Source organism: Anthonomus grandis, chromosome 22 (genome assembly GCF_022605725.1).
Source record: "Anthonomus grandis grandis chromosome 22, icAntGran1.3, whole genome shotgun sequence".
Classification (NCBI taxonomy): domain Eukaryota; kingdom Metazoa; phylum Arthropoda; class Insecta; order Coleoptera; family Curculionidae; genus Anthonomus; species Anthonomus grandis.
Genome location: NC_065567.1, coordinates 23,326,428 through 23,347,076, shown reverse-complemented (window position 1 = coordinate 23,347,076; position 20,649 = coordinate 23,326,428). Strand labels below are relative to the sequence as shown.

General features: G+C 28.8%; 1 protein-coding gene and 1 long non-coding RNA gene across 2 annotated transcripts in view; one reads left to right on the top strand and one right to left on the bottom strand.

Moving 5' to 3' along the window:
* LOC126748871 (lachesin) overlaps positions 1 to 20,649 on the top strand; it is a 195,132-nt gene that overhangs the window by 36,998 nt on the left and 137,485 nt on the right. The gene's annotated exons all lie outside the window — the stretch shown is intronic.
* LOC126748874 (uncharacterized) lies at positions 19,457 to 19,924 on the bottom strand. The gene is made up of 2 exons (XR_007664827.1): positions 19,587 to 19,924; positions 19,457 to 19,528 (listed from the first exon to the last, which is right to left on the bottom strand). It is a non-coding gene; the product is annotated as an uncharacterized LOC126748874 (long non-coding RNA).

Here is a 20,649-nt window from a genome sequence, read left to right as displayed (position 1 = left end):
CTTAAGAGACATATCAAAATAAACGTCAAATACGTGGAATATAATACTTAAATTGAAATTATGCAAATATCTGGAAAACATAAAAATGCCTAAAATAAAACGAATTCACGAATTAATAAAGTTCGAAGAACCTCCTTATTGAGTATTTTAAAACCCATTACTGTGAGGTCTAAAAATAGACAAATTAATATTTTTTTTTGCTATTTTTTCCTATTTTGTATTTTTTTATTAAAATTATATTTTTTTGAAGCGGTATTACCTCAACATTTTTCGTCTTTACTTACGAACTAAGATTATGTCAATGTAAATATCAATCTAGCAAGGGTGTTTTAGCAAGGAATAAATTAATTCTAAGTTAAGGTAAAGCAAGGAATAGATTAATTCAATGGATAATGATAATCTAAATAAAATTATTGGGCAAAAAAATAATTTTATTTCCAATATAAGGGTAATTTATTACCCATATATGTATGCATTTCCGTTATTATCTTAACGAGATCGAAACAGTTTATAAATCTAAATTATTTATGGTATAAAAATAAGGGAAAATAAATTGAAATGCTTAAATTTACTGAAACCCAATTTGCTTGTTAAGTTTTATCGATAAACCTTAACGTATTTCCAAATATAGATATGCCAGAAATAATCAGAAATAATATTGTTGTTTACAATATTAAATTACCTTTATAATTAATTAGGTTCGTAAAAGCCGATTTATTTAAACTGCAAGCACGTCAAAATATAACATAACATAATGAAAATCGCGTTATGCAGATGGGAAAAGCGTATCGGGAGCAAACTTAATTTTAAAATTAAATTGAATAATTTTAATTAATATCACATGCCTAATTAAATTAAATTAACTAATATTAATTCGTTGGTACTCTAATGGATAGAAAATGCCTTTATGGGGACGGTCATGCTTTTTAACATAACAATATTATTCAAATTCAGCTTGCTAAGGGTAGAATCTCCCTAATAGTTTGTTTTCTCCTTGGTAAAGTTAGCTTGACTTTACTAAGTAGAAGTTGAAGGGTCAAAAAACTTTTTTTGTCATTCAATAATGCGTTCAAAATTTCAATCTAGTAATCTGCAACCCTAATTTATTTACTCCACCGAGAGCAAAGCAAAGTTACAATTGTTTTTCATTTGATTTATGTATCATTTGCATAGAAATTGACTTATTCAAACCGCTGTTTTGTATTGTACTACTACTCTCTTTAAATTGTATTATGCTAACTAGTAAAATTATACACTCGCGAGGTATAATTTGAATAATTTTATATATTTTTTTCCCTTCATCGATTAATAGTAATGAATTATTTTTCTTTTAAACGTTTATACTCTAAAGGACTTTTTAATTTATTGTCATGAATTATTGTCTCATGATAGGGCTTGTTATATTAAATTAGAAATTATGTAAGGAAAAAATGACTAGGAAGTAATAAAATTATGTAACTAAATAACGAAATTAATAGGGTAAACAAATATTTTAGAATGTGAACAAATTAAATAGGGTAAAAACCGTATCCTATCTACAATTGACCCTTTTTTAATGACGTCAAGCTACATTAATTCAACCGATTGTAAAATCACTGGATCAACCGACTCGTTTCAAACTGTTGCTTCTTGTTGGAACTTCAGCTTTAGTTTCCAGTGAAGCATTTAATTATTAGAATCATCAAAGAAAAATTTAATTAATAATTTCACTAAAAAAAGGCTCTTAAAAATTAGGATAAAAAAGGACAGTAATCTTTTTTTGAGGTTAGATCTAGTAGTTTCAGTTTTTACCCTATAATGCATCGACCACAGACAGCTAAAAATTGAGCAGGAATTTAAATTTTCTGTCGTATAGTAAGATACGTAAGCACGATGTATTTAGTTTTTTTTTAAATTGCCCTAATATGTCTTTTAAAGACATGAACAATATTTATTTTAAATACCTGGAGTGAATTTAAAAATTACTTCAAATGCCTGGAATAAAACCTCTAAATAAGAATAAATTTAGGATGAATCTAAAAAACGTTAAAAATATGATAAAGACTGGAACTATTCTGCGCAAACTCTTATGCAATGACTGATAAGTCAAAATGGTATTCTGCGCATATGTAGTCTTTTTCTTTGACATATTTGATATATTTACAATCTAAAAATGAAATGGTCTGTCATATAATAAAAAACGCAACGATGATGTATTTAATTAAAAAAAAATTGTGCTAGATGTGTCTCTTAAAGACAAAAACAAAATGTAAATATGTTTTTAATCCCTGAAATTAACTTGAAACTGTCTTCAAATGCCTGGAATAAAACCAAAGTAACCTTTGAAATATATTTAATGAATGATTGAATAACTTTTAAGTGAGATATTAAAATAGAGAGCTATTCTGCGCAAAAAATTATGCCATGACTGATAAGTCAAAATAGTATTCTGCGCATACGCAGCCTTTTTTCTTAAGTTATTAGCAGGTTTATGACTTAAAAATATTTAAAATGATTAAGAAATAAAATACGGTAAAAAATATTCAAATTCCTGGAATAAAATTAAAAATTATTTTATATGAGGATATATAAAATTATAAGATTATTACTCAAAAATTAAGAAGTGAAACTTACTCCAAAATCCTGAAAAGTATGTTCAATGTCAAGATGCTAAAAATGACGTAAAAGAATATTAATTAAATGAATAAAATAAAATAAAATGTGACTTTAAATACCTAAGATGAATGTTAAAGCCTAGAATCGAATTAAAAATTAGCTAATCCTTTAAGTCTGAAATATAATTAAAAAATATGTCGAATCCATGGAGATTTTAATTTTTTTAAGTGAGGTATCAAAGTATAGAGTTATTCTGCGCAAACTCATATGAAATGACTGCTAAATCAAAATGGTACTCGCGCATATGCCGTATTTTTCTTAAATTATTAACAGGTTTATGACTTTAAATATTTAAAATGATTAACAAATAAAATATGGTAAAAAATATTCAAATTCCTGAAAAGTATGTTAAATGTCAAGATGCTGAAAATGACGTAAAAGAATATTAATTAAATGAATAAATTAAAATAAAATGTGACTTTAAATACCTAAGATGAATGTTAAAGCCTAGAATCGAATTAAAAATTAGCTAATTCTTTAAGTCTGAAATATAATAAAAAAATATGTCGAATCCATGGAGATTTTAATTTTTTTAAGTGAGGTATCAAAGTATAGAGCTATTCTGCCCAAACTCATATGCAATGACTGTTAAATCAAAATGGTACTCTGCGCATATGCCGTATTTTTCTTAAATTATTAACAGGTTTATAACCTAAAAATTATTAAAAATGAAATACGGTAAAAACAAAACAGAAAAAACTCCTTTTAACATAATAATATTTAATTTAGGGTTTTAAAATAATTTTTTGTTTTCAATTTTCAATTCCAGAATTTTTGAAATTTTTTGAGTAATTTTTTGTTATTTCAGGCATTTTAATAAATTCTAGTTTTATTCCAGGACTTCGGGTCAATTTTCATGTGTATTTCAAATAATTTTGCTTTTAATCTTATTGTTTTAGGATAATTTTTGAAATTTTTAAAAGTAACGTTCGAAATTTTCCAGATTTTTTTGGTATTTTTATATTATTTGAGGCATTTGGAATAAAATCAATTTTTATTTCAGGACTTTGGAATCATTTTTCACGTTTTCCAGGTATTTGAAATCACTGTTCTCTTAATGTTTTAAAATAGTTTTTGATTTTCAATTCTTAATTTCAGAATTTATGAATTTTTTTAAATAGATTTTAATATTTTCCAGACTTTTTGGGTAGTCTTATATTATTCCAGGCATTTGTAATAATTTTTTTTTTTATTTCAGGATATTGAGGTAATTTTTTTACGTCTTGCAGGTATTTGCAATATAATGTTTTTATTTAATTTTAGGTTTTTAGGATCAGCTATCGTGTTTTTAATATTTTTTTTAATTTGGGAAATTGGCAGGTTTTTGGATTTTCTTAAAGTTTACCAAGTTAATGAAGCAATTTTTTAATTCAGTTTTGTTTAATTCCAGGCCTTGAAAATCAGTTCTTCTATTTTCCAGAAGCTTGGAGTGATTTTTTATGACTTACAGACATTTGACGTAATTCTGTAGGTTTTCCACAAGACTGAATAATTTTCTGTTTTTTATATCAGATATTTGATGAAAATTTTTCTAGATTTTAATATTTGCTTTATATTTTTCAGGAATTTTGCGTAATTTTCTGTCTTCTAGGCAAATGACGTAATTTTCTAAAATAAAATGGAAAATGACTTCAAATGCTCAGAAAGTATCAAAAATTACTCCAAATACCAGGAAAAAATTTAAAATAAGTTTTTGGAAGACAAAAAAATATTTAAAAAATTTTTGATTGCCTGAAAAAACTAGAAGACTATGTCAAATTATGAAAAATGATCCCGAAAAATTGTGTTTGGGCAGGTATTGCCAGATTTAAAAATATAACGTGTTTTTGCTTGCATTGGATTTTTAGATTAATTTAAAAAGCAGGCAAAAGTCGTAACATTATAAAAAAAAATATTTTTTTGCATAACATAAATGGCTATGATTTACTTTTATTGTAGGTAATTAATATTTAATGTATAAGTAATTAGATCAGGAAAACGAACAATAAAATAAACTAAAAATAGTTTAGGTAATCCGTAATATTAATTGGAGTTTAATATAAATTTATAGATAATCTCCAGAGGGGTAAAAAAGCTCTTAAAAACCCATCATGGTCCTCTGAAGCATGATACCCCAAAAAACCCCGTATAATCATCTTCTTGCTACCTCATGCATGATATTCTTGCCTTTTTTTTAATCTAACTGAATACCTTTAGGGGGTTTCTTTGCATTTAAACCACTTTTATAAGAAACTCAGAGATGTCCAGCTCAAAGGTTGATAATTAAACTGATTCCGCCTTGTTAACACTGGAAAACGCATCTCATCAGTTTGCACAAACTGAGCGGAAACTCCATTATAAATATCTTAAACAGAAAGCACAAACAAATGAGAAAGTGTGCTGTCGACGTTAATTAAAAAAGTTCAAGCGGCAACAATCTATCGAAAAGGCATGTGAGAGCTCTAATTGGTTAAAAATATTCGGGACCCTCATGAATATAGAGCCGCCTAAACGACCGGTTTCGAATAACATTTGACTTTTAAAAAACCTTGGGCAAATCTATTAGATAAATACAAATTAAATCCGAAATGTTAATTGATCCCTTGAAGCGATCGGGTGGGCCGTTAAGGCCACTTGAAAATTTAAATTGCCCCCGTTTTTATGGCTTTTTCTATTTTCGGATCTGGGTTAATCGCCTGTTGTTATTGTAATCCTTCTTTATTTCTATTATCTTGTCAAATTATTACTACCGTCTAAAATAAACTTGAATTATCGAAACGGTTGTTTTGCATAAAAACGTTTTAAACTAGTTAAGGTGGCACAAAGAAATTTAATTTCAGCAAAATCCAGCTGTGTAGTATTTATGTATCTTGCAATTAGTTACATTTCATACACTTGAAAAATAATGTAAGTTCCAGGAGGGAAACAAGTAAGTGTAATAAAATATATTGCCCGCCTGGGAAATTAATATAGAGTGTCTTAGTCTCGACCTTTCCGGGAACAGACGGCTGCTTATTTTTCAGCTGCCTGTGACCCAGTGCATTATGGGGTAAAAACTTAAACTGATAGACCTAACCTCAATAAAATATTACTGTCCTTTTTTATCCTAATTTTTATGAGATTTTTTTTAGTGAGATTATTAATTGAATCTTTTTTTATGATTGTTATAATTAAATGCCTTCGTGGAAAATAAAGCTGAAGTTCTAATAAGAAGCAACAGTCTGAAACCAGTCGGTTGTTCGTTGATCCAGTGATTTTACAATCGGATGGATTAACGTAGCAGACGTTATTAAAAAAGGCCAATTGTGGATCGGATACGGTTTTTTTGTGTTTTGTTTTTATCGTATTTTATTTTTTAATGATTTTTAGGTTATAATTTTTATAAAATTTATAGTTAAAATTAGAAGAAAAGTTATTTGAAATACTTGAAAGACGTGAAAAATGACCCTAAGGAATAAAAGAAGATTTTATTCCAAATGCCTGGAATAATATAAAAATGCTCGAAAAAGTTTATTATTTCTGTTAAAAATGCCACAGTTTGCAAATGTACTTTCATCGATCCATATCACATTTATATTAAATTTTAACCATGTCCTCCTTTTCTTCATTTGTAATACTTAAACTATTAGTAAAATAACTGTCAGTTTGTACTAGAATACCAATAAAACATACAAATATTTATGATAGTTTATATATTGTCTTGTCAATTTATCACAGCCAACTGCAGCAACAAATTTAATTTTTCAAAAAATTTGGGTTTTCACAAAAAATAAATATTACTTGTGATACATCGGTAAAAAAGCAATTTTGCACAGATTTTAAAAATGTAAAAATTCAATATAGCGCCTATAAGAAAAAACAGGGTTGATGATGGTTGGCAAGAGATGAAACGTAATATTAAAAATCTAAAAACACCATCACGTAGCGCAAAAGAAAATGGCATAGTAAAATAGCAAATAAAAACGATTTTTTTGAATATATTTGAAACCATTCGGAATTTTTAAATTCTTTAAACGGCATATTGTTAGTTTAATAATTCTCAACTTTGCCACAATTTAACCATCTTTTATAGATTCCGAGGTCTCTATGTTGAGGGTCGAATTTGAAGAAAAAAGTGAATCATACCCATTTAAGTTATGCAACAATAATAAATAAATAATATTAATTTAAATAAAGTTTCTTTTTTAAATATTAGTAAAATATGTATAGGTACTGGAGATTGATGCGGTATAGCTTTTGATTGACAAAGATTTTGATTACCTAATTTTTTTTTTAAATAAAGCGAAAAAAAATTACTGATAAAACTCACATTTTGAATAAGTGTGAATATGGAAAAAACACAATGAAATAAAAATATATTTGAAGCACTAAGTGCATCCCAAAGAAAAATTAAATCACTCCAAAAACCGTTAAAATGAACGATTTTACTTAAAAATTAAATACATTTTAAACCTGATTGCAGTTTTTCTAGGATCAAAAATAAATTGACATACAAAAAAAAACATATTTAAAAAAATAATATAGTGGACGATAAAACGGTCCCAATAAAATAATATTAAATATCCTTATAAACCTACACCTATCCATTGATATAAAATATCCAAATCCCCCCCCAAAAAAAAAAAAAAAAGGAGAAAAATGTTGAGTTCAAAAACCCCATTAAAGACAATCCGAGTTCTATCCGAATCACCGTAGCAACCCCACCGAATCTTATTTGAATCTTAAAAAGCATTTGGACGGCAATAAAATTATAAATAATGAAATATACGATCCCTTAACTTCGATGGGAATATCTTCGTGAGTTCGACCGTATTTTGGCGTATCTGACACTTCCATAAAATGCGAGTCCTATTTAACTCTTTTCTATTATTAATACCACCGCTTGCTCACTAAGAAAAACTTCATAAAATAAATATTTTGAAGGTGGACCAGCTGAGTAGAATATTTATTTAACCTCACATTAACTAAGAATGATTAAAATATTATTACAATACAATCATTAACTTATCTAAAAAATTCCAAAGCACAATGCTTTTTCCTATTTCAAGACAGTTTGATGTTGCTTTTATTTAAAATTTGATAAATGCCATTAATTTAAATTCATTGTGGCCCAACGAAGCAGCCTGTATTTAAGTTTCTGTTATATTTCAAGGGAGATATTAAGATTAAAGATTTAATTAATAGTTGTGTTTTCTTGGATCAATTAATTTCGAGTCCGATATTTTGAAAGAGCAAAACAACTTGCTGCGACTTCTATTCGAACTCGGCAAAAGTTGTGCGCTTTTGTTTCGCAACTTCATCATTTAAACAGGGGCTTTACGATGGAGGTATTTAACATTTTGAGGCTGAAATGAGTTCACTGGATAAACCATAATATTAAAATTTGGACGGAGATAGCATTGTTGGAATGAAAATCAACTATAGAATAATAAAATGAGAGAACTAACAATAAAGTTTAAAAATTACTGCGTCTGGATTGTAAGGTATAATATTGTTTGAAATAATTAATAATAGGGCGGTTTAAAGGCTTTTTCGAAAAGAGATGAAATTTACATTACAGAGGGAAAATGTCGACAGAAAATTTAGTAAATGGAATATTATGGCTCAACATCAAAAGCTAATTCGCTGTCAAAAAGTTAAGTGCAATTCATCATCGTTTATTAAGGTTTTTTTTTAACATATTATGTGCTTGAAATTTCTTTTACTTTACACTGCATCTGAGGACAGCACTTAAAGGTTATTGCCTAAAAATTCTATTTTTTTTTAATAAACAAAAGAATTTGGTTATAAATAATACCGCTAGCGGTAAATTAAATTTGCTTTTATGCAATAAATGTATAAAAGCCCTTCGCATATAAAATCGTTACTCGTAAAATGTTTCGTACCAATTTTTTTATTAAAGATAAACAAAGTTAAACATATTTCAGTTCTGTGTTGTTTGAAATAAATTTAAAATTAATTAAAACACAAAAATTGAGTTAAATTGTAACAGCTGCTAGATGGCTATTAGTTTAAAATTGAAGTGAGCCGATGTTTTTTTTTTGGGCCAACCCTCGTTGCCGCATATATGATATATAAACCAGTTGTTATTAAATGGAAAAAATATTAACATTTTATGCAGTTGCAACTTTTTTTACGTAAAAATGTATAACTATAAAAATTACTTATTTATTTATTTTTTTTGCATAACGTAAATGGCTACGATTTACTTTTATTTTAGTTAACTTATATTTGATGTCTCTACTTCGCTTTTTTAGTGCATAATTTTGTAATAATTTTTTTTTATAATTTAATGGTTCTCTGAGACTATCATCAATGATTAAAACAAGGTTTTAAAAAAAATACTCTTAAAAAAAAATTATAAACAGAACCGAAAACAACAATTTTTTATAGTTTTATTATATTTAATACTTAAAATTCGCATTTTTTTGGTATGATATTATCACTTATATTTTGAATACTCTGTACAATTAAATGTAAAAATATGAAAATGTTATTATTTAAAACATAGGTATGGGTCATAAAAATAATAAAAGTTTAATACTGTGCATCACTTAAATGGGAACGGTTTAATTTTACTGCAATTAATTTGTATTTGATATATAATTATGATAAGTAAATTGAACAGGAAAACAATGGTTAAAATAAAGAATAATTTAATTAAAAATAATCTAGAGAATCCCTAATACGAGTTTTTAACAAATACTTTTAATACAAGAGTATCTATGCCTAAATTAAATATTTCATAAAAAACTAAAATCAAGTCTAATTTACATGAAAAGTTCATGGCTTGTAAAAAATTCTCTTGAAACTTAGCTAAAAAAGTCCATAAGTCTAAAGGCGTTATTTCAAGAAATATTTTTTTAGTCAAATAAAAAGTTACCATAACTTAATTGGACACGACGATCATTTTCTTATAAATACATTATTAACCAAAAAAAAAAAAAAATTTTTAACAGACATAAAGACTGGCTGAGTTATAAACGCATCTCTTATGAATCACATGAAAAAAAGCTGCAAATTAATTAGTCCAATGGTTTTTAAACATTTTTTTTTACAAGAGTGCTTATGCAAAAATGAAATAATTCATAAAAGACTAAAAATATGTCCAATTGACATGAAAACTAAGGGCTTGTAAAAAATTCTTTTTGAAATTAAATAATATTATTTTTTACCTTATAAAAAGTTACACTAAGAGCGTAATTTAATTGGACATGCCAATTATTTTTTTACAAATGCATAGTAAATCAAAAGAACATTAAAAAATAATAAAAATTCCAAATCAAGTCCAATTTACGTAAAAATTACGTAAGTTATAAACAATATCTCTTGTGAATCGAATAAAAGAACCTGTAAGTCAATTGGTCAAGTAGTCTTCAAGAAAGAAATTTTTTTACGAGAGTGCCTTTGCAAAAATTTAATATTTTATAAAAAAATAACATATATGGCATTTAAAAAATTATTTTTTAAATAAAATTAAGACAGCAGCGAGTCAATTGGTCTTATAGCTTTTAGGAAATATTTTTGAGACTAAGAAAAAAATACACCAGCAACATAACTTAATTGGACCCGTCGATCAATTTCTTTCAAATGCATCAAAAACCAAAAGAAATTTAAAAAATAATGAAAATTCTAAATCAAGTTCAATTTACATGAAAATTACGTAGGTTATAACTAAATCTTTTGTAAATCGAATCAAATAGGCTGCAAGTCAATTGGTTAAAAAAAAATTCAAGAGTGCCTCTGCAAAAATGTTGTTTCATAAGAAACTGAAATCAAGACCAATTTACATGGAAATTACATGGCTTACATTGTTATTTGGCATAATATTTTTTTTGTCAAATGTAGCTTAATTGGACACAACGATTACTTTCTTATTAATGCATAGGAAACCAAAAGAACTTTAAAAATTCATAAAAATTCAAAATTAAGTCCAATTTATATAAGAACTACGTGAGTTATAAACGAACCTCTTATAAATCACATAAAAAAATCTGCCAGTCAATTGATCTAGTAGTTTTTAAGGAATCAATTATTTTACAAGAATGCTTGTGCAAAAATTTAATATTTAAAAAAAAAACTTGAGCCAAGTCTATTTTATTTTAATTCACAAATATTTTTTTAGGTTAATTTTTAAATTGAAAAATATATTTAAACGCTTAACACTGTTTCTTGCAGTTTTTTATGTGTAAATATTAATTCAAAGACCTCCCAAATAAGTGTCTAAAAATTTTAAAAAATTGTGCATAACTTATATGGCTACGATGTACTTTTATTATTTAAAATATAGAAATAACTAATAGGCTTTAATATTGACTCTAGACCTCTGGAAGAAATAAAAAAATATTTAAATGCCTTAAGTAACATGGAAATAAGACTTCAACTATCTGAAAAAAGTTGAAAGAAATCGTTCATTATGCTCAGACTTTGATATAATTTATTAACAAAATAACATTAAAAACAAGAGTTTTGTTGTACTTGGAAGAAGTAAAATATAACCTGAATTACCTGGAATAGAGGTAATTATAATAGCAATATCTAAAAACAGGTTTACCTTAATTGAGCAAATAAACCCAAAAATAAATAAAAAACTATTCTAGGATGTCTTGATTGATGGTAAACACAAATATTGTATAATAAATAGTTAAGAAAGTTCCATTTTATTATTATCCATCATGGGATTTGTATATCAAATAGGTTTTCATCACGGAAAATAATAAAGCAAATAAAATCCTATATATCGAAATACTAAAAAAAAAGCATCTAATCTTGCAGAAAAAAAAAGAGGGGGAGGAAATGCAAATATCGCAAAAGACCCATCCCTTACTATTTATAGCTTAATAAGGGCAAAGATGCCTCTCCGTATTCCCTTTGTTCAAAAGTTTTTCCAAATATGAAAGGACACAATGCGATCGTTACGGGCTCCTCAGAACAATACCGGAAGACGGTGAAAACCGGAAATAATCTTTTAAACTGTTGTTGTCGCTCATTTTCAGGTGGCTGATATCGATTACACACGAACTGACTGCCACTGGTGCCGTAACACTCTCGTTACATCCCTACGATACATCCGCAAGCAGTCATGAAATATTTAATGTAATTCGGTAGTGGATCCCGAAAAACTGAGCCTGTCCCATATTTTTCGCTTTAAATTCGTCATGCCGCTATTTATATGTTTTTTTAATGTGGACTGCCGTACACATACGGATTACCTCGGTAAAGATCATTCTTGTCCCTTTTAGTCGATAAAACTCCTCTCGGTTTATTGCAATATCGTTTAAAGCTTTGGACATTTAGACGTCTATCTGAGGGATAGTTTACTGGTTTACAGTTACTTGAAATCTCTATTGCTTTAACTTGCTTTTTATTTTTAGATTTGATTTCTTATTAAATTTTGCAAAAAAGCATGTAAAGTTTTATATCTTCCTCCTGGACCAGCCACGCCAATTCAGTAATGATGGAAGGACTTGACAAAATACTTCACTATAGCAAATTCCCGTATAAAACACAAGAAAAAAAATATCTAGAAGAAAGCCGCGCTAGTCAAAAAGATACATAATAAAAGAGAGTTGTAACAGATCATTGGCAAGAACCTGCTACCATAATCTACACAGAAATTTTATGTACTTATCCAACATTGCATAGTGTAAAACACTGAATAACTTCACGCCCATATGTACAGCGGAAACAACAGCTATAGGACAAGTACGCAAGGAGAAGTAAGCAGACTATTAGCCCATAAAACTGAATTATATTATTATCGTTAAGTATATATTTATTCAAATATACATATCTAGTTTTTAAACTCGATTACTACACCTCAAATATTTGATGAAATTCTTCTGAAAAATCAAGGTTTTGCGTCCATTTTAATAACGCTGTTTCTATATACAGGATGTTCATTTGAAAACTTCCCACCACGCTAAAATTCGTTTATAATTTAAAACGGAAACTACCAACATAAACAGCAATTCTGAACATTAGACGTGGAAAAAACTAAATAACAACCTGATTTTTTTCCCGCATTCTTTCCTTTAACACAAATATCCTGGGCGAACTCTATTTATTGTTATACTTGCTTAGTTATTTATAGTTGCTAAGAAAAATAAAGAATTTATTTTGCCGTCAGTTACATTTGTGACAGTCTTGGAATAGTAAAAATTTATTTGTTGAATTAAAGATTTTACTTCCAAAATGGTTTACAGACTACGCGAAAGAGTGGAAATTATTCTAATTTATGAAGTCCAAAATCAATGTGCTCGGCAAACTGCCGTCACGTTTAATGCCAGACATCCGGAGAAGATAACTTTGCATAGGTATGTTTTGGACCTTGTTGCTAAGTTTACTGAAACTGGATCTGTTGCAAATAAAAAACGTGATCATCGGCGAATTTTGGATGAAGCCGCTCAAGTTGGAGTTTTGGGTCATTTTGGAATAAATCCTAATACTTCATTACGCAAAATTGTTGCTGCCACTGGTATTTCATTAGGCTTTGTTCACACAGTTACCAAACTTCATAAATTTCATCCATTCAAAATGAAAATATTGCAAAAGTTAACCGAAAACGATTTCGATAGGCGAGTTGAGTTTTGTGAAAAAATTACTGAAGCGATTAATGATAATACTATTCATGTAAAGAATATCTGCTTCAACGATGAATGCACATTTTATCTAAATGTATTTGTTAATAAGCATAACTGTAGATCTTGGAGCAATGAAAATCCTCATGCATTTGTAGAAAGGCATACCCAGTACCCTTAAAAAATTAATGTATGGGCAGGCATTTTAGGAAATAAAATAATTGGGCCATTATTTATTAACAGAAATTTAAATAGAGACATTTATTTGGATATGTTGGAAAATACCATCAATCCGCTTATCACTGAATCCATTGAAAACCAAATTGATGATGATGGAAACCCTATACTTGATGAGGCTGAAATATATTTCCAGCAAGACGGCGCTCCTCCTCACTATGTTCTTCCCGTTCGGCAATGGCTAGACGACGAGTTTCCAGATAAATGGATAGGGCGAAGGGAGCCTATATAATGGCCTGCTAGATCTCCTAATATAACGCCGTGTTAGACTTTTTTCTATGGGGTCATTTGAAATCTATGAAGTGTGGATGAACTTCGTCAACGCATCATCGACAGCTGCCATGATATCCCACAACATGTTTTTGAAAATGTCCGTCATGAATTTGAACATCGCCTATATCATTGTTTGGCCAAAAACGGGCAACACTTATTGAAATAAAAACTGATATTTTCATGTTTTTGTTTTCTATCTGAACAAATTAAGATAAACAAACATTTTTCGAATTTTATCGAAAACGAATCGACCGATTTAAAATCAAACGTCAAAATAAAAGACTTCGAAAGACCTTTTAAACAAGCTATTACTCGATACCCCTTGTCATTTAAAATTTTTAAGGGAATGACCCTGGGGAGTAGAGGTTGAAAGGGGGTGAAGTAATTTTAGGTTAAAAAGTTGTCCCCCTTGACAAACCTTTTGACGTATTTCGGCGTTTTTTTTTTAAACAGTGGTTTTCGATAAATCCATGGTGGCAAGTTTTCAAATGAACACCCTGTATATATATAAATTATATCAAATTTAAATAAACAGTGTTATTAATTATTATTGTTATTATTATTAATTATAAGTAGTATTAGAGAAGTTCGAAATAAACATCTGTTTAGTAAAAAAATTAATGGGTTGCTTGATAAAAACTTTGAAGTTTTTGCTACGGTATTTCGTAAATAATTATTTATTTGCAAATTAAATATAATTTAGTAATTTTATTAGTATATTTATAGTAAAGATTTTTTATTCTAACAAAGGCGTTTTAAATCATTAGTTTATTTAATCATTATTTTAGTTCATTCTTTAGTCTTAATATAGTTAGTTAGTATATAGTATAATATAGTATGTAGTATATTAGTATATTAGGTATATAGTATATAACTTTAAGTGAATTGAAAATTATATATATAGTCTTCTCTTAGCTACTTTTGTTTTGTACACACACAGATTCTAATCTAGGTCTCGTCATCGTAAAGTTCTTCGTGATAACATCCAGGGTATTACCAAGCCAGCTATCAGAAGATTGGCAAGGCGTGGTGGATTCAAGCGTATTTCTGGCTTGATCTACGAAGAGACCCGTGGTGTATTAAAGGTTTTCCTTGAAAACTAGATCAGGGACGCAGTCACCTACACCGAACACGCCAAGAGGAAAACTGTTACCGCCATGGACGTAGTTTATGCCTTAAAACGTCAAGGACGCACTTTGTACGGTTTTGGAGGTTAAACTGAGAAGTTCTTGACAAAACAAACAAATATATAAAAAAACGGTTCTTAAACCACAAAATAAAAAAGCAAAGAAAATTCGTGCTTACCGTTTCATCATCCCGGGCATATAATTATAGTTAGTCAATTATAGAAAATGAAAAATTATATATATTTTTTTCTCCTCTTTTGTAAAAAAAAATGCACACATAAAAATGCGTAGATAAACTTAGCGGAACGTGTATTACTATGGGTCTAGAGTAAACATTGATTTAAATTATTGAGACCACGTTCCCATATAGTTTTCTGTAGTAAACTCTTTGTAATGCGAGAGGATACGATACGATTTTTTTTTACTTATTTTGTTCTCAAAAGAGAATATCGGAATCAAGCAAACAGACAAAGGTGTACATTTATTTATACTTTTATGAGTTTTGTAAAATTATTGTTTTCTATCTATCTAAGCAGGTCCTTTGCGATGTTGCTTATGTTGTGGGTGATCGTCTTTTGGATATTATCAATACATCCTTAAGTACTGGGATTTTTCCGCAAGCCTGGAAACTTTCTACTGTCGTTCCTGTTCCAAAAGTGCAAAACACTAAATTGTGTAATGAATTTCGGCCAATTAACACCGTACCTATTTATGAGAAGCTCCTTGAAGTATGTGTTAAGGAACAGCTACTCGAACATTGTAATATAAATAAAATAGTTGTGCCTAACCAATCGGGGTTCCGTGAGAATCATTCATGTGAGTCTGTCATTATTAATATAGTTGATAATTTTCTCAGGGCCCTTGACTCTGATAATCTAGTACTTGCTGTATTTTTGGATTTTAAGAGAGCGTTTGAAACTGTGAGTAGAGAAATATTAATTAGGAAATTAGAACGGTTAGGCCTTAAACATAATGTATTGAAGTGGTTTCAATCTTATCTAAGTGGTAGAGTTCAGCGAGTCATGTACAAAAATAGTTCATCTGAAAGTGTTAATGTAAAGCATAGTGTACCGCAGGGAACGGTCTTGGGCCCCTTGCTATTTTTATTGTATGTCAATGATATGGTGGAGGTAGTGCGGGGGTGTAATGTGGTGTTGTTTGCGGACGATACAATGTTGTATGTGGTCGGTAAAGATATTCATCAACTGCAACAGGTCATGAACGTTGAACTCAATAACTTATTCAACTGGCTCTGTAATAATAAACTAGGTTTAAATGCAAGTAAATCCAAGTTTTGTATATTTGGCAAGAAATCTAGATTAAGTTCTATAGACATGGGCAATATACAGATTTCTGTTAATGGGGAAATTATTTTGTATGCCAAAGAAATTAAATATTTGGGCACAATTTTCGATGCCAATCTGAATTTCCATGCTCATGCAGATTATGTAATGAGAAAATTTTCAAAAAAAGTTGGATTTATCACAAGAATTGGAAAAAATTTGTCAATGTACATCAAATTAAAACTTTACAACGCCATTGCTCTTCCTCATTTACAGTTCTGTTCAACATTATTGTTTAACTTGCCACAGTATAGAATTGACCAACTAGAAAGAATTCAAAATAGGGCTATGAGATTGATTCTAAATTGTAATCGTTACACGCCTGTTGTCTCTATGTTCGGTGTCCTAGATATGTTATCTGTACATCAAAGAATTTTGTATAACGTTTATTTGTTTATTTTTAAATTAAAACATCAGATGCTCCCCGATTATATTTGTAATAAATTAAGAGTTTTTGGAGATATACATAACTATAATACAAGAAATCGTATAGACTTCATACTAGTCGACAGATGTAACACAACCCAAATGCATAATTCAGTTCTATACAAAGGTTTAATCCTATTTAACAACTTGCCTGCTAACATCAAGAATTGTATTACTTTGAATCAGTTCAGAGGGCTCTTGAGAAAATTTATTATGAATAAGTAAAATTGTGTTTGTTATTTTATTATTTTATTTTAATTATGTAGTTTATTAAGTTTTACAATAGTATGCATTGTTTCCGCTCCAATCATCATCTTGATTGTTGGTTTATCTGTTGACTGGGTATTTTTGGGCCAACCGGTATACTGGTTACAGCTTCTTGGAACTACCGAAGCATTTCTAAGTGTTACACGGGGAGCAATGTGTCTAGTCAGCAAGGTCAACCAAGTTCCAAATGTGTGTCATCGGCTGATTGCAACCGAACCGACTCGATCAACCTGAGTCGACATTATTTTTATTATTATAAGGCAAACAACAATTAACTATGCTTTTAATAAGTGGGCAAGGAAATAAGGTTTAAAGTAATGTTTAGGTTAAGTCTAGTTTTAATTTATGGTCTACCTCTGACAGGATATTTCTGGAACCGGGATGCTGTTTTTGGATTACCGAGACCATCCATGGACAAACCGGAGTGTCTTGATACAGTTATGGCCAACTTATACTTTTACTCTATTTTTTATTTATATTTTTATTAAATGTAGCTTTTGCTAAATAAAGATATTATTTATTTATTTATTCATTGAAATATATTTGATTTGATTTTAAGAAAGAAAAAAAAATTAAATGCAAAATCATCGTTTTTTATCAACACAACCCTTGCCCCCCCACCCACCCCAAACATTTGCCCAGTAAGAAATTCTTTTGAAAAATCTCTGTTTTTCGTCCATAATATCCAATCGTATAGCACTTTTTTTGTATTAAATATTTATTAATATACATTTATATAATTATATCAAATTTAAATAAACAAACTGTGGTATTAGATTGAATATTAACGATGAAACCAGCTTTTTTTCATGCGTATTATTTTGGAAAAAAATGATTTTTTAAAATAATTTTTTACAATACTTCACTTATTTGCCATATAAAATAGCACAGCTACTGTAATTTTCATAGCTATACGCCTTATTTTCGAAAAATAAAATTATTTTTTTTCACGTTTTCCTTGAAAACCTTAAGGTTATGTGAGAAAAGTGTAAATACAAAAAATATAGATTTTTTATCACCTAAAATTTTTTTAGAAAGCATTTTTCTTTGAGGCAATTTTTTTCTACAAAAAAACTGTTTCTTATTAACCTCACCCTTACCCCCCCCCACCCACCCCACACAACATACCAGTAAGAAATTTTTTCAAAAATCATTATTTTACAAAATATTACGCATGGATAACAGCTGGTTTCGTCGTTATATCAAATTTATTAATACAGTTTATTTATTTAAATTTAATATAACTATTAATTAATAACTATTTAATAGAAAAACAGTGCTATTAAAATCGATAATATGCACGAAAAACAGTGTACGTATATTCGACAGTTTAAGAAATATAACTTAACCATATACAGTTGATAAATATACCAAAACCAAAAATTCACTAAGAAATCGTTAAATAAATATACATTTAACGTTAATAATATATGATGTGTTGCTTGGCTTTTAACAGAGTAGATCTTCGCCATTTCTAAAATTATAAGAAATGTATTTTCTATCAGAATCAGTACTGTGTCTGCAATTTAACAAGAGTCTAAAAAAGTAGCATTCTTATTATAATAACCTTATATTCTTATTATAATCAGTGCCAAGAATAAAACACTGTCGATCGGCTAAAAAGGGTTTTACTGAATAAAAATGAATTTCAACTAACTAACCAAACAAGGCCAATAAATAAAACCATGCTCCTTAAAAAACGCATTCACACATTTTATCTTTAAAAGTAAGGTTATATAACATAAAAGACGTAACACAATCATTACTTTATTATCTATTTTCAAACACCTACCTTTAAGAAGATATCTCTGGATAGTGTTTTATCTAACCGAGTTTTAAATTGCATTCAGTAAAAGCATGCAATGCAACCAGCAAAAGAGATTAATTATAATTACATTTAGGTCAGAAAATGGCGCGTCTAAAAATTATCAAGAAAACTACATCTGGATTCATGCCGGACTTACAGTGTCCAGACCCGCTGGACGGGCGGGCGACAGCTGTCGCATCCCTTTTCATCGTCTGCATAAAACACGGACTAAAAACGAATCTACATCTCATGTTTGTACATACGGGGCCACCTATCTCTTTCCGTACCGTTGAAACTTTATTTTAACTTTCTGCGAGGGATATATATATATATATTTTGTTATATATTATGGCAGATTTATTTTTGGGATCAGCAGATCTATATTTTTTAGAACATATGAAGGGAAAACTTTCGACGAAACGGGTGAAAAATTTGACAGTAAACTAAATTTTGGACATTCTGGTTATTCACTGTTGAAGCTTAGTGCAGTTATGGTGAAAGAAAAGTCATGGCTTAAATAGTGAATTTTTTTCACCTGTAAATCAAAATTGCCCTGGCTTGGATAAATAATGCATTTGGAAACAAAACCGAGATTACATATTAGCAGTTTTTTTCGTATACTAAGCCCTTTGGGTGCGATTTACGTTTATTACCTTTCATCCCATAAATTAGTTTTTTACCCCTTTAATTTGTACAATGCATGCCGGTTAACAGTTGCATGTTTAATGCTAATTTTAGGCTAAAAAATATAAAAAAAAAATCTAATTATTTATTAAAATTTAATTTTACACATTTTTTATCAAGGTCTTTTTTATGCTGGATTCGATTTTCCATCTGAAAAAACGAAAACTCATAATATACTTTCAATATGTGCTATCGTCATTCAACTCACCTAAGTAATATATTTCCATAAATCCACATATCTTGATACAAAGCAGAAAACAGATAAATACAGCACAAAGAGAAGGCCCTTAAGGACGTTCCACTTGGTAATATTACATCCAAAATTCTTCCCACCAGTTTTGCCTTTTGCAGTTTTCTTTTCCATTTCCGTCAGTTCAAATTCCACTATAAAAACCTCCTCTTTAAGACCGTCATAGTATATTCTATCATCCACTTTATTTCTGAGTTTACTTAGCCAGCAAGCCATCTTTAACGCAATTGTTTAGGACTTTACAACCTTTGCGTCTTGGTAAATAAAACTGGTTTAGTCGAGTACCAGCATGGGTTTTTATTTATTCCACCACTCCTTATTAATAAATATTTTCGCTCTTTGTTATTTTATAGTTTATACCACGTAAGCTTATCAATAAATTTAACAATAACTAAACATATAAAAATGATTTTTTATGTGCTGGTATGTCTCTGATAAGAGCTTAAATAACTGATTTCATTCGTTTTGCTTGATAATTAAATTTACAGATATTAATTAGGTACCTATTAAATAATTAATATTTAAGGACAGTTATCACGTAAGCCCAAGGAGATGATAAAGCTTTAAAAAAATAAAACGTTTTTGCTTGATTTCATCTAAGTAACACCTCCCTATAATTTGTTGCAATATTAAAAACCAGTCTATAATAAAATCATAAAATGTTTATAAGACATTACTTAAAAATAATAATTGTCTTCAGTGCCTAAATAATTATTTTTATTTTTTAAAAATGACTGCCTGAAAGATATTAAAATGGCTCTAACAGCCCCTGTAAGAAATGAAAATTGCGTGGACAAAGTGAGAAATAACTTAGACAACTACTACAATAAAGAGTGTACACAGTTACCGTTATGTGACAGTATTAATTTTAAGAGATGCGTAAATTGGTATAGTTTGTAGCAGAATTTAATTGTGTAACGTGTTTTCTGCTAAATATGCTCTAATCTCGGTTGACTTAAATCACTGGTTTTAAATCTGAACTTCAAATCAAAACTTCTTTTTCACAAGAGAAAAGCTGGTT